Source organism: Mobula hypostoma, chromosome 11 (assembly GCF_963921235.1).
Source record: "Mobula hypostoma chromosome 11, sMobHyp1.1, whole genome shotgun sequence".
NCBI classification, from domain to species: domain Eukaryota; kingdom Metazoa; phylum Chordata; class Chondrichthyes; order Myliobatiformes; family Myliobatidae; genus Mobula; species Mobula hypostoma.
This window is the reverse complement of record NC_086107.1, coordinates 25,314,909-25,336,854: the sequence shown is the minus strand read 5'-3', so window position 1 is coordinate 25,336,854 and position 21,946 is coordinate 25,314,909. Positions and strand designations below refer to the sequence as shown.

General features: G+C 40.6%; 1 protein-coding gene across 1 annotated transcript in view; it reads right to left on the bottom strand.

Annotated features, from left to right (window-relative positions):
- lgr4 (leucine-rich repeat containing G protein-coupled receptor 4) overlaps positions 1 to 21,946 on the bottom strand; it is a 164,098-nt gene that overhangs the window by 89,122 nt on the left and 53,030 nt on the right. The gene's annotated exons all lie outside the window — the stretch shown is intronic.

Here is a 21,946-nt window from a genome sequence, read left to right as displayed (position 1 = left end):
ATCATGCTACACGCATGGCACCCACCTTCACACCTTCTCCGAACCTGAGTTATACACAAGACGCAGTGAAACCGGAGGTGACGTCATCACATGCCGCGATATACCATAGACAATGAATTTACCTTTGTTATACTGTAACTTAGTTATCAACCTTTGACTTTAACTAGAAAATAGTTACAAGCAAATTATTAAAGCGTAGACCCAACAAAGTCAAATAGATGCCTCAAGGGCGACACAATACCTTTTCTCCAAACCAAGTTTCAATCCAACTAGATCTCCCGGGATTCCATGGAGCCTAACCCTCCAGCCAACCATGTGGGACCTTGTCATTGGCCTTGCTAAAGTCCAAATATACAATATCCACTGCCCTATCCTCATCTACCTTTTTGGTTAATTCTTCAAAGAACTTTAAAAGCTTGTCAAGCAGGACTTCCAATGCACAAAGCCAAGCTGACTCTGCTTAATCAGGCTGTCTAATCAAATGCAGGCAGATTCTGTCCTTCAGAACTCCCTCCAGTAATTTCCCCACTACTGATGTCAGGCTGATCGCTCTACAGTCCCTGGTTTGTTCCCACTACCTTTCCAAACAGTAGACAACATTGGCCACCTTCCAGTCTTAAGAAACTTCAGAGACTAACAATAAACTAAATACAACGGATTCCGGTTATTGGGCCAGCAGTTAATTGGGGCAGCAGCTTATTTGGGACAATTCTTAAAGAACAAAAACAAATCAAGAGAATAGCCATGAGTCCTTTCGTTTATTTGGGACACTATGCCACTTAATTGGGGCAGGAGACTGCTGCCGAACATTTTTTAACTAGCGCTAGTCACGAGCACATTGTGTGGCCATTAGATACTACACTGTGCTTAAAGCAAACAGTTTTTAAATAGGCACTTGCATGTTTGTGTTCAAACACAGTAATTTTTGTCACTGATGATCGGCGAGTAATAAACACTAAGGCAAATACAGAACACAGAACTGTTTCGCTCACTGGGGTTTCAAGCATTCAGGGTTGGTGATGCCTGAAATGGTCAGGGGTGAAAATTAAATGATTTCACTACTTCTACAAGTTAGGCACTATGAAGAATTTGAAGATAATGACAATCATCTTGAATGTTACAATTAAAATGAAGATTTGAAGGACACAATCATTGAAAGCACTGTTTGAAGGTAGTCCACTATCTGCACTAGGTGTCTGTGCTAATTTTGTTCCTTTCCAGTCAGTTCAGCATACACTGAATGAACTCCTCCATCGATGACTATAAGGAACTAATACTCAGGCTACGTCCACACTAGACCAGATAAATCTATAACCGAAGCTTTTTCTCTTCGTTTTGACCCTCCTTCCACACTGAAACGGTGATTTCCTCCCTCAAAAACGGAAATTTTCAGAAACGCTCTCCAGAGTGAATAAATCTGAAAACGCCTAATATCCGGCGTAGCGTATACGGGGTAAGCAGCTAATTTTTAAAACGCTGTCATGACGTGCCGGAACAAATAGTGGCGGCAGCGTGGCATTTCATTATTTTTTTGAACGCATCCACAATATCTGACAATTGATGTATAACAACCTAATGTAACATTGTATGGAAATACAAGATAATACTGATGCAGACATGTTTTATATATTTTAACAAGGTGCTTTATTAATGTATTGCTTGTGCAAACATTCAATAGATGCAATTGTCACTTTTGCCCAGTAACTCATTTTATTGCACATGTCAAATACAGCAAAATAATACACAAAGACATGGCAAAAATAAAGGCAAACAAATGAGGTAACAGCAAATTTCACTTTTGCCCAGTAACAAGCCTTATTGCATTTAGTTGTAGCTGTCGTCCCTTTCATCGGTGAAAAGACTATGGCTGCAGGAAATGTTTCTGGACAACGCGCACGAAGTCTTTCGTTTGGCAATTTCCTTTTACGTTTTTCTAGTCTGTAACTTAATAAACGTGCACCAAGTATACCGTTTCCTCTTCGCTTGTTTTCTGTGTGTCCTGCACATGCCCAGTAGGAGGAGAATCGCCCAAATATCTGTTCTAATGTGGACAGAGGTATTTTTTAAAAACGTCTAGTGTGGACGCCTGTCGTTTTTATGCGAAACCGGCGTTTTCAAAATTATCCGGTCTAGTGTGGACGTAGCCTCAGTTTTCTCGTACTGCCATAGTTTTAGTAGTGTTCTGACTTATTCTGTGTTTGATTAAAAATATAATTTGTCACTCAGTTAAATGGTAGTATGTATTTTTGGGTACCTTTTAACAATTTCCATGAAACTTTGGCTAAGTGGGGTAGCTGTCCAATTGGGCCAAAATGTACTGGTTCCAATATGTCCCAATGAACAATTTCCACATGGGCTTTCACAAATTCCTCTGTAGCCTCTCACAAAGTTTGAGACCAGCCTTTGTGCATTGTAAGGTTGCAAATACCTCCTCCCTGGCAATATGAATGCCCTTCACTTGTTTCCCTTAACTCTTGAACAACTATGATTTTCTCCTTAGTAAACACAAAGAAGAAATATTTATTAATATTCATTAAAAATCCCACCCATCTCCTGCTGTTCAAGATGTAGGTGGCCCTGCTGATCTAAGGGACCTGCTCTCTCCCTGACCACCCTTTTACACTTAATATAGTTATAGAATATCTTGGAATGTTCCTTACCATTGCCTACCAGATCCACTTCATACACCCTTCTTTGCCCTCTTAAGAGTTTTCATAATCTTTTACAGTAATCAAAGGTTCCCTAATCTTGCTAGGTTTACCTTCATCCCAACATGAACATGCTGCTCTTGAACATTTGCTATTACACTCTTAAAAGCCTCCTGCTTGTTATTCATTCCTTTCCTTTCAAACAGGCTCAATCAACCTCAACTGCATCCTACCTCATTTCTCAAAAATCAGCTCTGCTCCAGTTTAGGACTTTAACCTATGGGCCTGACCTATCCTTTTCCAACACTACCTCAACACTCAAAGAATTATGTCCACCAGAGCCAAACTGCTCCCTGACTGTCACTTCAGTTACTTGCCTTACCTCATTCCCTAAGAGGCAGTCAAGCATTGCATTCTCACAAGTAACATAGATACAGGAAACTTTCCTGGACACATTGCACAAATTGCACAGTCCAGACCCTCAACACTGTAAATATCAGGCAAATTAGAAATCTTCCACTAATACAACCCTATTATTCCTTTAACTACGAACAATTTCTCTACATATCTCTTCAAATTTCGGTTGACCCAGTGTCTATAATCGAGCCTCACTACAGTGACCTTCTGAGTTAAAATTCTACCCTCATTAGATGGTCCCAAGACTGCCATCTCTAAATACTGCTGTTACATCCTCCCTTAACAAAATATCTAATATATTGCAACCTTAGTAATACATGATTAAAAACTATACCAAATTCATATTATTTTAGTGTTATATATTATATTATTTTAGTAATTCATATTATTTTAGTATTATATTCATATTATTTTAGTAATAAATCTTTGCCTTCTGAAAAATATCCACTCTTTCCACTAGGAAAATGATCTCCACAACTGGTATGCTCTCCAACTAAAATCTTTGTTGATTTTAAGGTTATACATTAATAGAATTCAGTTGTGGAATCCATCTAATCAGATTTCCCATTTCAACTGTGCAACAGTATTTACAACAGAGACCCAAGAAAACTGCCTAGAAAGATCTTTAAGTCAGTGTCTTGGCAAGGATTTCACATTTCCTAATGTCAATTGATATCAGGTGTCAACTATATAAAGGATCTCTAGATTCCAGCCACAACACAGAATTCTCACATCACAAAACATACGAAAGAAAAGTACTTATACTTAGTTTTATCAACATTAAAGACCGTAACAGCATACAATTAAAGAACGTTGAAATATGAAACTTCAAAACATTTTGAAGATTACATTTTGGATCATCCAAGCTGATGACAATTTGGACCAAAGAGGTCATAAGCAATAAACATGGTTTAGTCTAAAATTAAGAAGTTTTATTTCATCCTATAGCATGTAATATTTCAAGAAGGGTTATTCAAAAATCTGTGAAAAAAATACAATTAGACTAATTAAGATTGTTATCATACAGAAACAGAGATTAAGCAATGGTAGCTTTTGAAATTCTCCATTTAACTGCTTACACACATTTCAGAGGCAACTGACGGGAGATTTCCTCAATTAAAACAGTTAGCACTGACAGCTTTTCTCCCCCATAGCAAATCTCTGACCAAGATGTTTCAACACAAAAGGAGCAACTAGGTAGGCAAGCAGACAGAAACCCACATGCCCAAGAAAGGAACAAAGGAAAGAAAAAATGATTGCAGTCAAGTGATTTTCTTCTGAATTTAGGTAAAAATAAATTTTAAACAATTTTAACTTGGGGAAAGACATCTTGAATAACACACATTTTCAAAGAGCACAATGTAAAATAAGATGATATCCACCATCGGACTCTGAAGTCATCCCTAGTGATGTCTTTTGTAATGGAGAAAAATTAAATATATTAAGGAAAATAATTGCCAGCACCAGAATATTACACTTCTGACATTCAAAGGTTTTTTATTGGACTGGCGTCCATTTTTGGGGATTCATCTCACTGTTACATGAAGCATTGATCAATCAGATTTAACCCTAGTATAAGTTTAGTTGTATTCATGTAATTTATCAAAAATTCTAACCCTCAGTTAAAATAAGATTGAAGTCACAATGCATATTCTGTTGCTAACTCATTCAAGGCAAATTGGTTGCAAACTGTTAATGAAATAAAACTATACTCTCATTACAGAACATCAGACTAAACATAAAAAAACTTTGCAATCACAAACTTAAGGGATTTGTAATGAAACAAATTGACAGTAAATGTCTTAACAAGATAGAAAATATTTAGGTGCTCAAGGCAAATCCTGTTTATTAAGCCTTAGTAACCAACCAACATTATACTTCATAATAAATCCATCTCCAGACTTTGGCAATCCTCCAAAAGACAGGATACAACTGGTGAAGTGTGGGAGGCTCCTGGCTGAGGAGTTCAGCCAATATTCATGCATAATCGTTCAACAAAGCCTATGAAGATGTATGCTTTTACAGTAGCAATCCAGTAAGATTTATCATTATTACAAGATTGGTTTATTCCACATTGGTGCATTAGCAGACAAACCAACAAGGCACTTGCAACATGAAACAATTATATAATCAAGTGTCAAAGCATGCTAACAAAATGCAACATTTAACGGTTTGCACACAATAGGACCATACCCATACCATTTCATACAACGCACAAGTATTTTTACACCAATAAAAACAAAAGCTACAATGACAGCAATCTTAACCTCTTTATACTGTTGAAATAGTTATACAAAACACTCGCACTGTCCACTTTTCTACACCATCATTCCCACCCCACCAACATTCAATTAGAAGCTATTAAAGACTTAGCGTAAAGCTGAGCCAATAGACATTTCTAGTTTTATGAGTTGCTCAGAACCAAACCTCAACATTAATTTGGACACCTTATTTTCACAAATGGGGAAGTATACAACCTCCAGTTAAGTGCACACCTCCTCCATCCAACTAAAACTTGGAATAACCCTCGAGAAATAAAACATAACCCAGCATTCCAACACCTCTGTAGTCTAACTTGCAATCTTCATTAGGAGACTAATAGTGTTCATACAAAATGTTCTTTTTAATTTTTAACTGTTATTTACATTTGTTACCAGATGTAACAAAAAACAATATTTCTAATGGATTTAATTTCTAAACACGCTGATTGAAAGTAATGAGAAAATGCTAGAAATATTCAAGTTTGGTTGTAAATTAGCATTTGAGCAGCATTTCCACTTATTTCAGATTTTCACCTTTTTTTCGATTTTCACTTATATAAATAAATGTGGCTAGAGTATAGATTTAGTGGCAACCAGTCCGCATGTGCCAGTTCTATATAGAATTAGCTTCTTGCTAATTAAGTTTGCACACCAAATAACTGAATCAACTTAGTGCCCAGGCTTAGCAAATTTCTTTTTAGAATGAAGAAAGAACCTGACAACAAATAACATCTTGCTTAATACCACTACCAAAAGTGAAATTTCATTCGCAATTCTCTTCCCAGCACTCTACATGCCTCTCTCCAGTCAAAGGTGAATTCATGTTCTCCATCTCAAATAATTAGCTGAGGCTTGATTAGTGCTAAATGTTACCTATGTATGCCTTGGTATTTAATAAAATAGGGTTATAAAAGCAAGGGCAGGGAAAGATGCACTATTCTTCTGTGATGGGAATTGTAAACCCTTTAGGAAGAAAGGTAGGTTATCACTTAATTATTCACAATTCCAGCTTAGCATTTCCTTTTCACTAATTTTTAAAACCTGAGATGTTTAACTTCTAGTAACTTTCATGTGTCTGAATATCAGGGTCATTTAGCTTCAAAGTAAGAAAGTTCAGGATAATGGTGAATGCAAACAGTGACTTCTGACAGCAAGGACACTCAGGAAAAATCCAGGCTTGTGTGGTTATTGTATAATACAGGAACACCCTCTTTGGTCCACACTGAACATGATGTTGAATGAAGCTGAATCTCATCTGCTTGTACACAATTCCTCTCATTGCATTTCCTGCAAACTCGTGTGTCTAACAACTTCTTGAATGCCACAATCATATCTACTTCCACCACTACTTCTAGCTGTCCTTACCAGGCACCAAGTATCCCAGATGTCACCTTTAAACTTTTCCTGTCTCATTTTAAATCCATATCCTCTAGTACTTGACATTTCTACCCTGGAAAAAAAAGATTCTGACTGTTTACCCTATCTCTGTTTCTCAATGTTATTAACTTCTATCAGGTCTCTGCTCAGCCTCCAATGCTCCAGAAACAACAACCATGTTTGTCTAATCTCTTATACCTGTATCCTCTAATCCAGGCAGCACACTAGTAAACCTCTTCTGCATCCTTTATTGCACTTTTTATTTCTGTGATCTTGACAGCTGAAACAAGTTTTAATTTTACTATCTTACCATGGACCTCACTTAATGGAATTCAGGCCCTGTGTCCACAACCCAACGTCTGATGTTTATTTTATTAAGACCATAGACATAGGAGCAAAATTAAGTTATTTGGCCCATCAAGTTTGCTCTGCCATTCAAACATACCTGATCCTTTCTCCCCCTCCTCAGCCCCACTCCTTGATCTTCTCCCCATAACCTTTGATGCCTTGTCCAATCAAGAACCTATCAAGCTCTACCTTAAATAAACCCAACAACCTATCCTTCACAGCTGCTTGTGGCAACAAATTTCACAAATTCACCAGTCTCTGGCTAAAGAAATTTCTCCGCTTCTCTGCTCTGAATGGACACTCCTCTATCATGAGGCTGTGCCCTCTTGTCCTAGACCAGGGGTCGGCAACTTTTTTGCCTCTGTGGGCCGGATCGCATATTAATGAGCAGATGGTGGGCCAGATAAATGCCATAAAAAACATGAAAGATGAGAATTATCCATTTAAATACATCGTTATGTTTTGCCTCAAATTAAATAATAATGCATGCTAGAAAATCATTTGTGCTTAAGGTCGCCTACCCCTGTCCTAGACCAAATCCTAGAAAAATCCTTTCCACATCTACTGTCTCGGCCTTTCAACATTCGAAAGATTTCAATGAGATTCATCCTTCTAAATTCCACCAAGTACAGACCCAGAGCTATAAAATATTTCTCGTATGATAACCCTTTCATTCCCAGAATCAACCTTGTGAACCTCCTCTGAACTCTCTCCAACGCCAGGACATCTTTTCTTAGATGAGGAGCCTAAAACTGTTCACAATACTCAAGGTGAAATCTCATCAGTACCTTATAAAGTCTCAGCATCACATCCCTGGTCTTATATTCTAGACCTCTTGAAATGAATGCTAACATTGCATTTGCCTTCCTCACCACCAACTATACCTGCAAGTTAACCTTTACGGTATCCTGCACAAGGACTCCCAAGTCCCTCTGCATCTCAGATTTTTGGATTTTCTCCCCGTTTAGAAAATAGTCTGCACATATATTTCTACTACCAAAGAGCATGACCATGCATTTTCCAACACTGTATTTCATTTGTCACTTTCTTGCCTGTTCTCCTAATTTGTCAAAGTCCTTCTGCAGCCAATCCATTACCTGAACACAACCTACCCCTCCATCAATCTTCGTATAATCTGCAAACTTGCCAACAAAGGATTTATTCCCTCATCTAAATCGTTGATATACAACATAAAAAGAAGGGACCTCTGCAGAACACCACTAGTCACTGACAGCCAACCAGAAAAGGATCCTTTTATTCCAACTCATTGCCTCCTACCAAGCAGCCAATGCTCTAACCATGCCAGTAAATTCCCTGTAATACCATAAGGTCTTAACTTGGTAAGCAGCCTCATGCGTGGCACCTTGTCAAAGGCTTTCTGAATGTCCAAATATACAACTTCCACTGAATCCTCTTTATCTATCTTACTTGTAATCTCCTCAAATAATTCCAGCAGGTTTGTCAGGCAAGATTTTCCCTTAAGGAAACCATGCTGACTTTGTCCTACCTTGTCCTGTGTCACCAAGTAATCCATAACCTCGTCTTTAACAATCGACTCCAACATCTTCCCAACCACTGAGGTCAGGCTAACTGGTCTATAATTTCCTTTCTATAGCGGAGCAACATTTGCAAATTTCCAGTCCTCTGGCACCATGCCAAAGTCCAATGATTGATGAAAGATCATTACTAATGCCTTCACGATCTCTGTCACTATCAGAACCCTTATGTGCAGTTCACCCAGTCCGGGTGACTTATGTACCCTTACATCTTTCAGCTTTTTGAGCATCTTCTCCCTTGTAACAGTAACTGCACTCACTTCTCTTCCCTCATACCCATCAACATCTGGCAACCTGCTAGTGTCTCCCACAGTGAAGACTGATGCAAAATACTCATTTAGTTCAACTGCCATCTCCTTTTCTCCTATTATTATTTCTCCGACCTCATTTTCTAGTGGTCCTATATCCACTTCACCTCTCTTATTTTTTTTTACATACTTGAAGAAGCTTTTTATATCTACTTTGGTATTATTTGCTAGCTTGCTTTCATATTTCATCTTTTCTCTCCTGCTGATTCTTTTAGTTGCTCTCTGTAGGTTTTTAAAAGTTTCCCAATCCTCCATTTTCCCATTAACTTTTGCTTTATTATATGCCCTCTCTTTGGCTTTTGCATAGCTTTGACTTCCCTTGTCACCTACAGATGTACTATTTTGCCATTTGAGTATTTTTTCATTTTTGGAATACATCTATCCTACACCATCAAAAAACACACACAAAAAGTGCTGGTGAATGCAGCAGGCCAGGCAGCATCTATAGGAAGAGGTACAGTCGACGTTTCGGGCCAGGACCCTTCGTCAGGACTAACTGAAAGAAGAGGTTTGACAGTGGGAGGGGAAGGGGGAGATCTGAAATGATAGGCGAAGACAAGAGGGGAGGGGTGGATCTAAGAGCTGGAAAGTTGATTGGCAAAAGGGATACCAGGCTGGAGAAGGGAGAGGATCATGGGACAGGAAGCCTAGGGAGAAAGAGAAGAGGGGAGGAGAGCCCGGAGGGTGGACAGCAGGGAAGGAGTTATAGTGAGAGGGACAGAGGGAGAAAAAAGAGAGAGGAAAAAAAGGGGGGGAATAAAAAATATATTAAATAAATAAATAAGGGATGGGGTGTAAAGAGGAGGACGGGCATTAACGGAAGTTAGAGAAGTCAGTATTCATGCCATCAGGTTGGAAGCTACCCAGACGGAGTACAAGGTGTTGTTCTTCCAACCTGAGTGTGGCTTCATCTTGACAGTAGAGGTAGCCATGGATAGACATATCAGAATGGGAATGGGACGTGGAATTAAAATGTGTGGCCACTGGGAGATCTTGCTTTCTCTGGCGGACAGAACGCAGGTGTTCAGCAAAACATTCTCCCAGTCTGCGTCGGGTCTCACCAATATATAAAAGGCCACATCGGGAGCACCAGACGCAGTATATCACCTCAGTCGACTCACAGGTGAAGTGTTACCTCACCTGGAAGGACTGTCTGGGGCCCTGAATGGTGATGAGGGAGGAAGTGTAAGGGCATGTGTAGCACTTGTTCTGCTTAAGAGGATAAGTGCTGGGAGGGAAATCGGTGGAAAGGGATGGGGGGGAACGAATGGACAAGGGAGTCGCGTAGGGAGCGATCCCTGCGGAAAGCAGAAGGGTGGGGGGAGGGAGTGAACAATGTGCTTGGTGGTGGGATCCCATTGGAGGTGGTGGAAGTTAAGGAGAATTATATATTGGACCCGGAGGCTGGTGGGGTGGTAGGTTAGGACCAGGGGAACCCTATTCCTAGTGAGGTGGCAGGAGGATGGGGTGAGAGCAGATGTGCGTGAAATGGAAGAGATGCGTTTGAGAGCAGTGTTGATGGTGGAGGAAGGGAATCCTCCCTTTTTAAAAAAAGGAAGGCATCTCCTTTGTCCTGGAATGAAAAGCCTCATCCTGGAAGCAGATGCGGCGGAGACGGAGGAATTGCAAGAAGGGAATGACATTTTTGCAAGAGACAGGGTGGGAAGAGGAATAGTCCAGGTAGCTGTGAGCTACACCTTCCTCATTCTTCCAAGACTCACACCATTGCTGCTCTGCCATCATTCTAATTTAGAAGAAGCATCTCCTTCTAATTTACTTTAGTCAGTTCCTCCTTCATACCACTGTAATTCTGCTATGTCAGACTTTACTTCCTCCCTATCAAATTTCAAGCTGAACTCAACCATATTGTGATCACTGCCTCCTGAAGGTTCTTTTACCTTAAGCTATCTAATCACCTCCAGTTCATACATAATACCCAAACCAGTATAGCGGATCCCCTAGTAGGCTCAACAACAAACTGCTCTAAAAAGCCATCTTGTAGGCATTCAAAAACTTATTGTCTTGAGAACCATTAACCATCTGGCTCTCCCAATCAACCTGCAGGTTGAAATCTCCCATGATTATCATAACGTTGCCCTGTTGACACACCCTTTTCCATTTCCTATTGTAATCTCTGGTCCATTTTTTTTAACCAGCAGAGCCACACCACCACTTCTGCCTACCTTCCTATCCCTCCAATACAATGGACATTCAGCTCCCAACTACAATCATCTTTCAACCACGATTCAGTGAAGGCCACAACATTATACCTGACAATCTGCTATAGTGCAACAAGATCATCCATCTTATTTCTTTTACTCCATGCATTGAGATATAACACCTTGAGTAATGTATTTGCTACACTTTTTGATTCTGCATCCCTAATGCACTGACACTCACCCTGCTGACTACAATTTTGTCTTATCATCTGCATGCCCTTCCTGACAGCCTGAATGCATGCTATTTTTGCTTTTTTACCATCCATCCTATCTTGAGTCCTTTCACTCCGGTTCCTACCCCCTACCAAATTAGTTTAAACCCTCTCCAACAGCTCTAACAAATCTGCCTGTGAGAATATTGGTCCCCCTCGGGGTCAGGTGCAACCTGTCCCTTTTGTACAGGTCGTACCTCCCCCAGATCTCAATAATCCAAGAACCCGAAGTCTGCCCCCTGCACCAGCTTCTCAGCCATGCATTAATCTGCCAGAGCATCCTGTTTCTACCCTCATTGGTGTGTGCCAGAGGCAGCAATCAATTCTGCCTAGCCCTCTAAATTCTCTTTTCAGGACCTCTTTGGTTTTCCTTCCTATGTCATTGGTACCAATACGTACCAAGACATCTGGCTGCTCTTCCTCCCCCTCCAAAATGCTGTGGATGTGATCCGAGACATCCCTGACCCTGGCACCTGGGAGGCAACGTACCATTCGGGATCCTGTTCCCGACTATTGAGTCCCCTATTACTACTGCTCCCCTCTTCTCCCTTCTGCACCAGGGACCCATGGTCTTTGTCAGTAACCTGGTCTCCATTGCATTCCCCTGGGAATGTTAAACACTGCTCTTGTGGACCACTGAATCATATGTTTGTCACACTTTGCCAAGATAAAAAAAAATAAGCAGGATTTAAATAAAATGTTGGTGCTGGCAAATCAATCTAAATTGAAGCTAATATTTTATTGCGGGAGTGCTGCACAACTGAAGCTGAGGTCTTTCAAGTAAGATGAACTGTGAAATTATCCTTGATAATTGTACCTACCAACGAAGTATTCCAAAATAGTTCAAACAAAATGTAACAAGCTGCATAAGTGGCTTGCCTTAAAAGGTAAAACTATCAAGGGAACAGGGCTCAGTGAGTAGTATATGGATCAAGTACAAGATAAGCAAGGACATAAAAAGAGTTAAAGCAAAGGAAAGATGTGAACATAGAGGAAATGTCTGGGCAGATGGTTCAGGGCAAGAAAGAGGTAGAGGGCACCAGAACAGATGGACTCAACTTATTCTATGAAACGTTGGGAAGGGTCTTACACATTACACATGAGGCAGATGATAGGGAAGACTGAGAAAGAACTTTAAAGACAATTTGCAGAAGAAAAGTGGGTACTAACCCTGACATGTTTGTTTTTGATCTTATAGCAACATATTTGAATTTATAAATAATTATTTTACTAGCATGCGTTGATGCATGCAGCCTAAAAGCAGGAGTAAAAGCCTGCAGACAAGGTCAACAATTTGAATAAAAAAGTCAGACATAAATTTACAAGACTTTTTAAAATTTACTTTTGATAAATTGCCAAAAGCTCAATGTATTCTTCTTAGGAAGTCCCGCAGAATCAAGAACACTTATTTCCCGTCCAATTTTAAGATAAGACATTGGAGCAGAATTAGGCCATTTTGCCCATTGAGTCTGCTCCACCATTCCCTCATGGCTGATAGGTGATTTCCCATCAACCCCATGCTCCTGCCTTCTCCCTGTAACCTTTGATGCCTTTATTAATCAAGAACCTAGCAACCTCTGCTTTAAATATACCATTTAAGGATTATTTTTGAACAAGTCTTTCAGGAGAAAGTGCTCCCACAGCATTATAATGCAGTTGCAAGATTTAGATGCAATGATGAAATGTGATAATTTCCAAATAAAGGTCATGTACAGCTTGGGGGGGGGTGGGGTGGGGGTTACACAGGTGAGCATTGTTAGAACAGTACAAGTGGCCAGCAATCTGTAAAACTTGGAATGTGATAAAGTGGCAGTGTTCTATTATCCTAATTTCATCTTTCCTCTTACTCAGAACAGTTAAGGCTCACCTTCCATATTCAACAGATCATTATGTATTTTCCACCCTTTTCAATGTGATGAAACCAGTCAATTTTCCTCATTTCTCAGCATTCCAAAAGGGTCCATCCCTTCAATGCCTTCTTTGTTTACTTTTCCATCTCCACCAGCATCCCCCTAACCAGCTCATAGTACTTGTACACATAATAGGACAACATACCACAACTTATCTTTTAACTTTTTTCCTTCCCAGCATGCTGGGATGCTCCTTACAGGTGAAGTACTACCTGTATTGCCAACTTGGGGTATTGTATTTGGTGCCTAGAAAGTGATTCTTCCCCCCCCCCCCCACACCGCACAAAGGAGACTTATGGGTTCTGAGGTAGTCAATGAGGTCATTGTGGGAACCTCAGATCCTGCTGCTCATAGATAACACAGAAGATGGCTGATAGTTTGATAGAAAGACTAGGAGGTGAGGAGGGGATTTGAAGACGATGCAAGGAGGTATTGAGTTGTTTGTCATTTTTCAATCATTTGTATAAGATGTTCTCAATGCGTGGTAGTAATGGTTTCAATACCATTTTAAATGCTTCCTTCTACTTTTTAAGCAGTCATGAGAAAAGATTCCCTGGAGTCAGTGGGGAAGCTTTCAGAACATCCGTGTTTTTTTTCCCCAGTGTGTGCCTGGTTAACTCCTCCCACTGCAGAGTTCAGAAGATGGTATCTATTTACAGAGTTCAGTATTAGGCATGTGAATAGCATGGCCAGCCTAATGTAACCAATTTAGAACAACTAGGATCTCAATGATAAGGATGCTGCACGCAAGAGAATGCTGATATCGATCTGCTCATTTTCCCAGGGAATATACACTTTCTTATTTCTGAACAAGTCTTTTCTGAGAAGGTGCTCCCACAGCATTGGAGGGAGGATTTTACAGGAACATTGATAGTTATACTTTTCCTGTGCATCAAGATGCCTGCTTGTGATGGAGAGCGCTCAGTAAACACACTCCTTACACGTGTGTGTATGTATCTTTATATTATATATATATATATACACACACACTTGTTATTCCCCCGGTATATTCTATAACGGTGCTAAAGGGTTGGCTTTATGGTGCCTTTCCCCATACACAGCAGAATATTCTATTTCTTTAGCAATGGGGATGTGTAAATGTGTATGTATTGTTTGTATATTGTATTTAAGGTAGATACCTCTGTTTTGTAATATGATTGCAACTTACATTGTGGAAGGCATCATATTTTAATGCATGTGCAGTTTTAAATTAACTGTTGGTAACTAAAAATGGTATGCCTTAATGTCAGTTTAAAGGAGCTCATTGCTCTCAGGGGCAGAAAGAGATCGGAATGCCAAGAGTTCACACTGGAAAATAGTATGGAGCTAGTTATTGTTTTCTCTTTTAGATATCTTTTTATAAATATTGGCAGTTTTCTTTTCACCATTTTCGCTAATTTTTGTAAGTTTGGTTTTTTGAGGCACTTAATAAACACGCTTGCACTATAGTGCTAAGCAACTCTAGCCATTTTGTTCTTCGGTCATAACCCACGTATCTGTAGATTATGATTTGGTCTCAGAAACAGAGGGTAAGCATCAGTCCAGGAGACTACATTTGAGGTCCTCAAGACCATAAGACATAGCAGCAGAAATAGGTCATTCAGCCCTTCGAGTCTGTTCTGCAATTCCATCATAGCTGATCCTGGATCCTGTTCATCCCCTTACACCCGTCTTCTTGCCATATCCTTTGATGCCTTGACTGATCAAGAAACTATCAACTTCTGCCTTAAATATTCCCACAGACTTGGCCTCCACTGCAGTCTGTGGCAGAGGATTCCACAGATTTACTACTCGCTGGCTAAAAAAAAATTCCTCTTTACCTCTAGAAGGTTACTCCACAATTTTGAGACTATGTCTTCTAGCTCTGGATACCCCCACCATAGGAAACATCCTCTCCACATCCACCCTATCTAGTCCTTTCAACACTCGGTAGGTTTCAATAAGATCCCCATGCATTCTTCTAAATTGCAATGAATACAGGCCCAAAGCTGCCAAATGCTCCTCATATGTTAACCTCTTCATTCCCAGAATCATCCTTGTGAACCTCCTCTGGACTCTCTCCAACGACAACACACCCTTTCTGAGATATGGGGCCCAAAACTGTTAACAATACTCCAAGTGCAGCCTGACTAGTGTCTTATAAAGCCTCCTTGCTTTTATATTCTTTCCCCCTTGAAATAAATGCCAACATTGCATTTGCTTTCTTTACCAGACTCAACCTGTAAATTAACCTTCTGGGAGTCTTGCACAAGGACTCCTCAGTCCCTCTGCACCGCTGATGTTTGAACCTTCACCCCATTTAGCTAATTGTTCCTTTTAACAAAACGTACTATCATACATTTCCTAACACTGTATTCCATATCCACCTTTTTACCAATTCTTCCAATTTGTCTAACTCCTGCTGCAATCACATTGCTTCCTCAACACTACCTACCCCTCCATCTAACTTTGTATCATCCACAAACTTTGCCACAAAGCCATCAGTTCCATTATCCAAATCACTGACAAACAATGTGAAAAGTAGCAGTCCCAATACTGACCCTCTGAGGAATACCACTTGTCACTAGCAGCCAACCAGAAAAGGCCCTTTTTATTCCCACTCGCTGCTTCCTGCCTGTAAGCCGTTCCACTATCCATGTCAGTATCTTTCCTGTAATGCTACAGAATTTTATCTTGCTAAGCAACCTCAGATGTGGCACCTTATCAAAAGCCTTCTGGAAATGCAAGTAAATGACATCCACTGCCTTTCCTTTTCCAAGCTGCTTGTTACTTCCTCAAGGAATTCTAACAGATTTATCAGGCAAAATTTCCCTTCAGAGAAACCATGCTGACTGTGACTTATTTTGTTATTAGTCTCTGAATACCCCGAAAACTCATCCTTAGTAATAGACTCCAACACTTTCCCAACCTCTGAGGTTACACTAACTGGCCTATAATTTCCTCTTTTGTCTTCCTCCCTTCTTAAAGAGTGGAGTGGTATTTGCAATTTTCCAGTCCTCCGGGACCATGTTAGGATCAAGTGATTCTTAAAAGATCATGACCAATGCATCCATTATCTCTTCAGCAACCACTTTCCGGAGTCAAATTGGGCTAGTTGACTTATCCACCTTAAGATCTTTGAGTTTGCCTTGCACTTTTTCCTTTGTAACAGTAATGACACTCACTCCTACTCCCTGACACTCATGGACCTCTTGGCATACAGCTAGTGTCATACTTCATCTTTTCCCTTCTTATTTCTTTTAGTTGCCTTTTGTTGGATTTTAAAAGCTTCCCAATCATCCAACTTCCCACTCACTTTTACTACCTTATACGCCCTCTCCTTGGCTTTTATGCATTTCTTAACTTCCTTTGTCAGTCACAGCTGTCTACCCCTGCCAATTGAGAACAACTTTCTCTGTTGGACCCATCTATCCTGCGCCTTGTGATCTATTCCCAGAAACTTCAGCTGTATCTGTCTGTCATCATCCCTGCCAGTATCCTCCTCTAAACTACCTGGGCAAGCTCCTCTTTCACACTTCTGTAATTCCCTTTGTTCCACTGTAGTATGAATTCAATCATATTATAATCACTGCCTCCTAAGGGTTCCTTTACATTAAGCTCCCCAATAAGATCTGGATTATTACACAACCAATAGCCTTTTCCCAAGTAGGTTCAAGCACTAGCTCCTCTTAACCATTCAACAAATTCCTTCTCTTGCGATCCAACACCATCCTGATTTTCCCAATTCCTATACATATTGAATTCCCCTATTCCCATTGTGGGATTACCCTTATTACATGCCTTTTCCAGTTCCCTTTGCAATCTCAACCCCACATCTTGGCTACTATTTGGACCAATTCCCATAATGTATTTTTTTTTAAACCCTTGCTGTTTCTTAACCCCACCCACAAAGATTCAACATTCTCTGACCCCATGTCTTTTTAAAGATGTAATTCCAACTCTTACCAACAAAACCACACCACCACCTATGCTTTGTGCCTGTCCTTTCAACACAAAGCATATCCTTTGATGTTAAGCTCCCAACTATGGTCTTCTTTCAGCTACGACGCTGATGCCCGCAACTGCCTACTGACCGATCTCTAATTGTGCAACGAGTTCATCCACCTTATTCCAAATGCTACTTGCATTTAAATACAGCACCTCCAGTCCTGCACTCTTCACCATTTTGAATTTTGCCTCTGTAGTACAATTTAACTCTTTGCTCTGTCTGCATTTGTACCCAAACATTGGCTTGTCCTTCTTTTTATGTTACACCCATAATCTACTTGTAAACCTGCCGACACATTCTCAACACTATCATACCGGTTCCCATCCTCCTGCCATATTAGCTTAAACCACTCTGAACAGCTTTCGTAAATCTGACCACAAGCATACTGGTCCCCCTTGGATTCAAGTGCAATACATCCCTTTTGTACAGGTCCCACCTGCCCCAGAAGAGGTCCCAATTATCCAGAAATCTGAATCCTTGACCCTTGCTCCAATTCTTCAGCCATACATTTATCTGCCACCTCATTCTATTCCTATCCACACTGTCGCGTGGTTCAGGCAACAATTTCGAGATTGCTACATATGAGGTCCTGCCTCTCAGCTTCCCTACTAACTCTCTGTATTTTTTCAGGATCTTCCTTTTTCTACCTGTTATTGGTATCAGCATGTACCATGACTTCTGCCTGTTCACCCTCCCTTTTTAGGATATTGTGGACTCATCTAGAAACATTGCAGACCCTGGCACCTGGGAGGCAAACTACCATCCATGTTTCCTTTTTTGCATCCACAGTATCACCAATCTGTCCACCTGACTATAGAGTACCCTATTACTGCTGCCATCCTCTTCAGTTCCCTATCATTCTGATCCACAGGGCCTGACTCAGTGCCAGAGACATGGCCGCTGTTGCTTCCCCCAGGTAGGTCATCCAACAGTACTCAAAATGGAGCACATATTGTTGAGGGGGACGGCCATGTCCTTCAAATATACATTTCCTTAGTTGACCACAGGCCTGGGCTGACACATTAAATGTAATGCATTCAGGGTCTTATCGTGACTTTATATTGTTAAACAGCAATGTCATGCAGTAGAAGCAGGACTACATTCACCTCTATCTTGGCCTTCTGGATGTTACACATTACCCAGGCTAGCCACCCTATTTTAGTTCAATTGAATGAGATTAGGTGACTCATACTTCTAAGTCACAGATTTTATTGATTCACATTCAATTTTCTCTTTGGCCTAACTTCACTGTTACCCTTGCAATTTTCTTTTGAATTGATAATGTAAATGCTCCACTCGTGATTTTCTTTTAAATTTTCACCCTTGTGGATTTTAAATCCCAGGTCTTGATGCGACATTCAATTCTGAACTCTAACTATAGCATGATGTGAAACTATATTTTATACAGGCAAAACCTACTTCGTGACCAAGTAGTTCACAAAAGATCCAAAAGGAACAGGAAGAGAGATGCCAAATTCTTTGAGGATCAAGATGGTCAAATAAGTGGTAATGGCATAAATTCTGGAAAGGAGGGAGTCATTCCAGAACACAGCCAAATCAAAGTGCCATGTCTATTACCCAACACAAATTAATGAAGGTAAGCATAGAGATTCAGGAAAGGATATGTTTGAAATTAGTTATAGAACTGTCAAATGGAAAGTCATTAGGTGGTATGGGGGCTATTTAACAGTTTACTTAAGTGCCTCAGTGTAAACCAATTAACTACCTACAAAACATTCACAATTACTTTTTTACTTTTGCGCCCCTCACTGAATCTTGTGACTCATCCTACCCAGCTAAATCTTTTTTTGGTGGGGGGGGGGGGATTTAAAATTCTTCATCTCTCTATCATTAAACCACCTCCAAGTCAATAAGATGCCTCCACTGACGATGGGACTTCATAAGAGCAGTTTCTGATTGCTTCAGAGTTAATTTTATAATAACTACTTTCATTAAAAAAAAGCAATCACTAACATGAAACCTTCTCATTCTATGAATTGAAGAATAAGTTACGGAAACGTTAATTGGAGTAAGGGAAAATATGAGGCTATCAGGCAGGAACTTGGAAGCATAAATTGGAAACAGATGTACTCAGGGAAATGTACGGAAGAAATGTGGCAAATGTTCAGGGGACATTTGCATGGGGTTCTGAGTAAGTACGTTCCAGTGAGACATGGAACGGATGGTAGGGTACAAGATCCGGGGTGTACAAAGGCTGTTGTAAATCTAGTCAAGAAAAAAAGAGCTTACGAAAGGTTCAAAAAAAAACTAGGTAATGATAGAGATCTAGAAGATTATAAGGCTAGCAGGAAGAAGTTTAAGAATGAAATTAGGAGAGCCAGCAGGGGCCATGAGAAGGCCTTGGTGGACAGGATTAAGGAAAACCCCAAGGCATTCTACAAGTATGTGAAGAGCAAGAGGATAAGACGAGAGAGAATAGGACCAATTAAGTGTGACAATGGAAAAGTGTGTATGGAACCGCAGGAAATAGCGGAGGTACTTAATGAATACTTTGCTTCAGTATTCATTACGGAAAAGGATCTTGGTGATTATAGGGATGACTTGCAGTGGATTCAAAAGCATGAGAATGTAAATATTAAGAAAGAGGATGTGCTGGAGCTTTTGGAAAGCATCCAGTTGGATAAGTCACTGGGACCGGCTGGGATGTACCCCAGGCTACTGTGGGCAGCGAGGGAGGAGATTGCTGAGCTTCTGGCAATGATATTTGCATCATCAATGAGGACGGGAGAGGTTCCGGAGGATTGGAGGGTTGCGGATGTTGTTCCTTTATTCAAGAAATAGAGTAGGGATAGCCCAGTGAGTGTTACTTCAGTGGTTGGTAAGTTGATGGAGAAGATCCTGAGAGGCAGGATTTGTGAACATTTGGAGAGGCATAATATGACTAGGAATAGTCAGCATGGCTTTGTCAAAGATAGGTCGTGCCTTACGAGCCTGATTGAATTTTTTGAGGATGTGACTAAGCACACTGATGAAGGTAGAGCCGTAGATGTAGTGTATACGGATTTTAGCAAGGCATTTGATAAGGTATCCCATGCAAGGCTTATTGAGAAATTAAGGAGGCATGGGATCCAAGGGAACATTGCTTTGTGGATCCAGAACTGGCTTGGCCACAGAAGGCAAAGAGTGGTGGTAGACTGGTCATATTCTGCATGGAGGTCGGTGACCAGTGGTGTGCCTCAGGGATCTGTTCTGGGACCCCTACTCTTTGTGAATTTTATAAATGACCAGGATGAGGAAGTAGAGGGATGGGCTAGTAAATTTGCCGATGACACAAAGGTGTGGGGTGTTGTGGGTGTTGTGGATAGTGTGGAGGGCTGTCAGAGGTTACAACGGGACATTGATAGGATGCAAAACTGGGCTGAGAAGTGGCTGATGGAGTTCAACCCAGATAAGTGTGACGTAGTCCATTTTGGTAGGTCAAATATGATGACAGAATATAGTATTAATGGTAAGACTCTTGGCAGTGTGGAGGATCAGAGGGATCTTGGGGTCCGAGTCCATAGGACACTCAAAACTGCTGTGCAGGTTGACTCAGTGGTTAAGACGGCATACAGTGCATTGGCCTTCATCAATCATGGGATTGAGTCTTAAGAGCCAAGAGGTAATGTTGCAGCTATATAGGATCCTGGTCAGACCCACTTGGAGTACTGTGCTCAATTCTGGTCGCCTCACTATAGGAAGGATGTGGAAACCATAGAAAGGGTGTAGAGGAGATTTACAAGGATGTTGCCTGGATTGAGGAGCATGCCTTATGAGAATAGGTTGAGTGAACTCGGCCTTTGCTCCTTGGAGCGACAGAGTATGAGAGGTGACCTGATAGAGGTATACAAGATATTGAGAGGCATTGATCGTGTGGATAGTCAGAGGCTTTTCCCCAGGGCTGAAATGGCTAGCGCAAGAGGGCATGGTTTTAAGGTACTTGGAAGTAGGTACAGAGGAGATGTCAGGGGCAAGTTGTTGTTGTTGTTGTTGTTGTTTTTAAAAAAAAACGCAAGAGAGTGGTGAGTGCGTGGAATGGGCTGCCGGTGGCAGTAGTAGAGGTGGAAACGATAGGGTCTTTTTAAGAGACTCTTGGGTGGCTACATGTTGCTTAGAAAAATAGAGGTCTACGGTTAAAGCCTAGGTAGTTCTAAGGTAGGGACATGTTCAGCACAGTTTTGTGGGCCGAAGGGCCTGTATCATGCTGTATGTTTTCTATGTTTCCAATCCCGGAGCAAACTGGTGTTAATATTCCTTAACTGTTAATCATTCGGCCACCCTGACCATCTATTGCTTGTTCTGTTTCCTACTTAATAGAATGCCAAGCTCATCAACCACAGGCCACATCCTCCATGTTATTATGTCCAGCCTGGTGTTTGTATTTCCCACTTCATGCAGTTGTCATAACAGAGCTTGAGATAGTGAACTGTTTTCATCTAACCACAATAAAATGAATGATCATAGAGGATTAAAAAGGGGGGGAGGGGGAACAAGACTCCTCCCATTTATCTTTATTTCTAAAATAAAAGCAAACCAACATATTTGACAGTATTTTATTCATACAATTTGAACAATTGAAACATTATGTAGACGCACACAGGTGGCACACTAAATTGCACACCATCTTTAATTGCAAAAGTATAAATAACCAGTATGATTCAATTCAATTTATTAAGCAAAGTTTGTTTCTCTGATCTTCCCA